Source organism: Dermochelys coriacea, chromosome 6, assembly GCF_009764565.3.
Source record: "Dermochelys coriacea isolate rDerCor1 chromosome 6, rDerCor1.pri.v4, whole genome shotgun sequence".
In the NCBI taxonomy this organism is placed as follows: Eukaryota; Metazoa; Chordata; order Testudines; family Dermochelyidae; genus Dermochelys; species Dermochelys coriacea.
Genome location: NC_050073.1, coordinates 68,393,591 through 68,399,385, shown reverse-complemented (window position 1 = coordinate 68,399,385; position 5,795 = coordinate 68,393,591).

Below are 5,795 nucleotides of genomic sequence, written 5' to 3'. Positions count from 1 at the left end.
CAATTGTGGTTGTGAGCTACACCTAGCACAGCCATTATTCACGGAAGGGCAGAAGAGAAGAATATAAAAGGAAGTAAAGTTTCTCTGAAAAGGGTAGGTGATAAAAATGGCTACGTTGACATTCCTGTTGGTCACGGAGGCAGCCTCAGCATTTTGAAGTAGGCCTGATGCAAAATTTTTGTCTCTGCCTTCCCAAACCTAACCTACCCCTACCTGGTGATCCCGCCACTATGCACAGAGCCAGATGAAGATTCTGGGGAAGGTCAGTCAGACGTTTCTGTGGGGCATTCTCACGTTTTGCTGATTCATTTTTTCTGGAAACTGTTAGGTGCCATTAACTTGAGCTGTAGCTAGTGCTCCAGCTATAATGAAAAGCGAGGATGGGAACAATATTCAGACAGGTTCCCACAATGGAAGCAGAGCAGTCTGAACAAAGTTAACATCTTTTAAAAGTATGTTCCAAGGGTCAATTCTTCCTACAAGTTGGGAGTCTAGACCTCCAGCCACAGATGGGCTTTGGGCATATTCTAGTACATTTTAGCTGTACATAGTGCTTTCCAAACATTCCTTTAATTAGTCAGCCAAGATGCCTGTTATTATCCCTGTTGTACAGCTGGGGAAACTTAGGCAGGGAAATGATGTGACTTGCCAGAGCTATCAAGATCCTCCATGTCAGAGCTGGGGTTAGATCACAGCAGTCCCTCACTTCTGGCCCTGTAAGTAGCCCACTCAGTCTGCCATGCTACTGAGCTTCTCCCACATTATGTTCAGAGGTCACACTAGCTGCTGAGCTTCAGGCAGCCACCTGGGAAGCAACTTGTGATGTTCCTGGCCCCACTGGCAACAGTTTAGGCAGCGCTTCCTTTACTAGTGTAGTGTCATCCTCTCCCAAATCAAGACACCTGTGACTGCACAGATCCCAAAGGCCAGAATCAGATGAGTATAAGGGACATCATTAACAACCTGGGACTTTTAGGGAAAAATCACAGCAACAAACATACAGCACTAGTGATTGGGGTTACATTTTCAAGGCTAACCTTGCAAGAGGCTAGAAACACAGGACCAGATCTTTAGGTCTAGGTGAGCTATGCTAAGGGCAGGAGCAGAGGGAGGGATGCAATGATGGCTTAAAGTCCTCCTTGCTTCTCACCTGATCACTTGCATAAATCAGAGCAGTCTCAGGGCTGCTGTATCTTATGCTGGCAGTAATGGCTCCTTAAGGGGCATTTTACCTGATCAGATTTTCCGGAGCACAGTGTGTTATGATGGAAGGTTTGGAAGGAGGTGGGATTCCCTGGGAATCCCCCCGGCTGCCCTTTGTGCAGTGGAAGGAGTGCTAAAGGACAGGGGCAAGGTTTGAAGAGCTGATCCATACTTTTCAAAAAAAGGAAAACTGAGATTAGCTTTGCAACCTACAGGCAGTGAAAAGCTGGGAGCTTGCAGCTGGGGCCTTCTGCGTGCAAAAAGGCAGTTCCAATTTTTCATCCCATTCATAGTTCTGGAAACATCTATGTCCTGTGCAGTGAAGGTGCCTCACTGTGAGAGTGTCTGCCTCCTGCTAGTGCCAGAGACACTTCCATCTTCCACACACTTAAACCTAGAGATGTGGCTGCTTTCCCTCTGTCCTGTCCATGCACCACTCTCCCCCCAGCCTAGTGAGAGCACCTTTTCCTGCTGCCAGCCAGATAGTTCCATTCTCCCCAAAGACCTTGCCCCAAGCATCTCCTCTCTTTCACTGTGCTATGACTGCCCGAACATAATGTGAGAACACCCCATAGTGTTTCAGTTTTCCTTGCCGAATAAAAAATGTGACTGAGTTGGAAACTATCTTAGGAGGATGTATACGTGTTAGCCGTTCAACCTGCTTTCTGCTAAAATCCTCATCTGTGTGGAGATGACCAGAAACTCTAGCCTCACTTCCTCTTGCAAAACCTAAGTCTTATCTTTAGTTTCACACTCCCTGTTGTACATGGAGGCTTCCTTCCCCTTGCATGAAAATATGGCTGATGGATCAGTGGTAAACTAAACCAAAAAGCCTGTTTCAAAAGCTCAGTAGTAGTCTTTCGAGCGTAATTTGCCCCAAACTTCCTTTCCTCTGTTATGGTTCACAGAGTATGTTCCTGTAGGGTGGGCCTGCTGTGGTTACAAAATAAAAAGCCAAAGAAGAGACTCAAGTTCAAATCTCAAGACTTGATCTCTGGCTTTCTGGGCTAGCTCCTGAGGAGTGGATGCACTGGGAGAGTGACACGCTCTGCTCCCAACAGACTGTGCCTTATCTCATTCAGTAGAGACACCTGACTAGGAGTAGTACTGGCTAATGCTGAAGAGAGGTCTGTATTGGCTGGTAGAAAGGCCTGACTTTGAGAGGGTGCCCCAGTGTCTCGGTTATTGGAAACCAGATGGGGAGAGAGGGAACAGAGAATTAGGATAAGGAGATGTTACAGGAAGATGAAATAAAGAGGAAAAGGGAACATTTCAAAAATCTTTCCATCTTGGGGCAGCACCAACTTGCAGTAAGCTCAGCTTGAGTGAGGAACAACAGACTGAGGGCTTGTGTAAACTACAGTGGCTGCAATAACCCCATAGTGAAGGAAGTATTTCTTCACACAATGCCCAATCAACTGTGAAACTCTTCGCCGGAGGATGTTGTGAAGGTCAGGACTATAACAGTTCAAAAAAGAACTAGGTAAGTTCCTGGAGGATAGGTCATTGATGGCTATTAGCTGTTTGCCAGAAGCTGGAAATGGGTGACAGGGGACGGATCACTTGATGATTACTTGTTCTGTTCATTCCCTCTGGAGCACCTGGCATTGGCCACTGTTGGAAGATAGGATACAGAGCTGGATGGACCATTGGTCTGACCTAGTATGGTCGTTCTTATGTTCTTACACACACTAAAGCAATGGAAGGGGTTTTCCCATTGCTTTAGTAACTCCACCTCCCTGAGCAGAGGTAGCTAGGTTGAGGGAAGAATGCTTCCACTGACACAGCTGTATCTACATCAGGGTTAGGCCAGCACAGATACGTCTCTCAAGGGTGTATAACTTTTCACACTGTTGAGCAACATAGCTATGTCAATTTAAATGAAAGTGTAGCCCTGGCCTGAGAAAAAAGTAACACAAGGAAACAAAAGAACACAAAACCCTGGAAGGAAGTGTGAGTTCACAGACAAGAGGAGAGGAGCAGTAAAAAGACAGGACTAGAAGCAGGAGTTGGAATAGAGCCAGAAGGGAATCCTTGGTATGAGTGCCTGGAGTAAATGAAGAGATTTAGAATCATTAATGTTGACACTGTGCTGCACCTGGGCATCCGAGGGGGAGGAACACAACACATTCCCGCAGACAAATGGGTTGCTTTTCCTAGTACACCCATGTGTTAGATTGCTCAGCCATTCCAAACCTGCTCCACTGGTTGCATGGGAACAGGCGCTCACAAGATGCTTTGTCATTTCCCTGTCCTAGCAGAAGAAGGAAGTGCAGAGGCTGAAGGAAAATCGACAGACCTTCTAGCCGCAAGCAGGGTTTGGTTTGAGTTTGGGGGAAAGTTTTCTTATTTTAGCTGAAGCGCTCATGTCCTACTAGCTTTTGCTCCTTTGTGGTGAAATTCCCAGACTCCATGCAGCATGCCAGCATCACCCTATGCAGCACCTCAGTTCCACTGAGGCTCTCTGAAACTCTGCCCAGGGGTGAGTTTCACCCTTGTGAAATCTTCTTTATGGTACACAACCCCCTTTCAGCTCCTAGAGAATTTCTGGGGATGTTTCCCCTTTCTTGCCTGGTCTCAGCAGAATGGCTGCTCTGTTGTAAAGCTCAGTGAGGCTAGATATTTATAAAGGACTGAAACACAAAATGTCTGAATCCATAAAGTCTGCTATGAACTAAACTGTTTTAAAGAACAACTTTACAGTGTTTCCATGCCCGTGTCGGTCACTCTACTACAAGATCCCTCTTTCTGTCTGTGCCCATCCCTTACCCATATGATTCCAAATCCCCATGCCTTTGCTTCTCTGTGTCAGGGTTCTTCTCTTCATACCCTTATAAGAGCCCATGTTTCTAAAACTTTTCTAGTCCCTGTCAGTGACCTCATCTTTATGCCTGTCCTCCCCCTGTCCTGCTGGTCAACCTCTGCCTTGCCATGTATACAGATTTTAATACACAAAATGGGCAATACTTAACCTTTGGAGATTTTGCATGATAGGGTATGAAGGCAATGGTTTTAAGCCATCCTGTCTATTAAACTATTGACTGAACATCTTCTATACTCCAGGAGGTCATGTGGCAATATAAAACCCTATTCAGCCCTGGTTAAAGCAGGCAAAACTCCACTGAAGTCAATAACAAATCACTATCCGCATTGTCCCTTTATAATTATGTTTTGTGATACGAAATATTGACCTCTAGTGGATTTACTAGGGAACTGCATGCATTGCCCTTATAATTAGCATCAAACGAGTGATGAATTCATTCCTAACCAAAGCTGTGTGCCCACCCCTCACTCCTCTCTTTTTTTCTCCTCCTGAACTCAAGGGTTCCTATCACCCACTTAAAGAAAAACAGTGCCATACAAAAATATGCAAAAAACAAGCAAGCCAATACCCAGTTCCTCATCTCCACTGTAAAGGGAGGCCACTGATGGGTGTATGTAACCCCCTGGTGAGCATGTGTACAGTGTTCGTATCTCCATCTGTGCCTGATCCACAGAGGGTGTGGGTCTTTTACCACTGCTTGAGAGCATGGCTTTTCAGTGAAAATTGTAAAGACTTGACTTAAGCATTTAGCTCTGGAAGTCCCTGGTTCAGTCCCCTGTGTTTCTGGCCAACCTGATTGCCATCACATATGCATAGAGAGACAGGTGGTCATGGTGCTCAAGAAAGCCCTATGCTGTAATGGGTGTTGTGTGTTTTTCTCCTTACACAACAAAAGCCACGCAAAGAAACCACAGGAGCACAGCTGATTCCCAAATCACCATGTTTACTAAATATACACAAAAAATGCCAGACTTGGCTATTATTATTACTATTTGTATTACCATAGCACCTAGGAATCATAGAATCATAGAATCATAGAATATCAGGGTTGGAAGGGACCCCAGAAGGTCATCTAGTCCAACCCCCTGCTCAAAGCAGGACCAAGTCCCAGTTAAATCATCCTAGCCAGGGCTTTGTCAAGCCTGACCTTAAAAACCTCTAAGGAAGGAGATTCTACCACCTCCCTAGGTAACGCATTCCAGTGTTTCACCACCCTCTTAGTGAAAAAGTTTTTCCTAATATCCAATCTAAACCTCCCCCATTGCAACTTGAGACCATTACTCCTCGTTCTGTCATCTGCTACCATTGAGAACAGTCTAGAGCCATCCTCTTTGAAACCCCCTTTCAGGTAGTTGAAAGCAGCTATCAAATCCCCCCTCATTCTTCTCTTCTGCAGACTAAACAATCCCAGCTCCCTCAGCCTCTCCTCATAAGTCATGTGCTCTAGACCCCTAATCATTTTTGTTGCCCTTCGCTGTACTCTTTCCAATTTATCCACATCCTTCTTGTAGTGTGGGGCCCAAAACTGGACACAGTACTCCAGATGAGGCCTCACCAGTGTCGAATAGAGGGGAACGATCACGTCCCTCGATCTGCTCGCTATGCCCCTACTTATACAACCCAAAATGCCATTGGCCTTCTTGGCAACAAGGGCACACTGCTGACTCATATCCAGCTTCTCGTCCACTGTCACCCCTAGGTCCTTTTCCGCAGAACTGCTGCCGAGCCATTCGGTCCCTAGTCTGTAGCGGTGCATTGGATTCTTCCA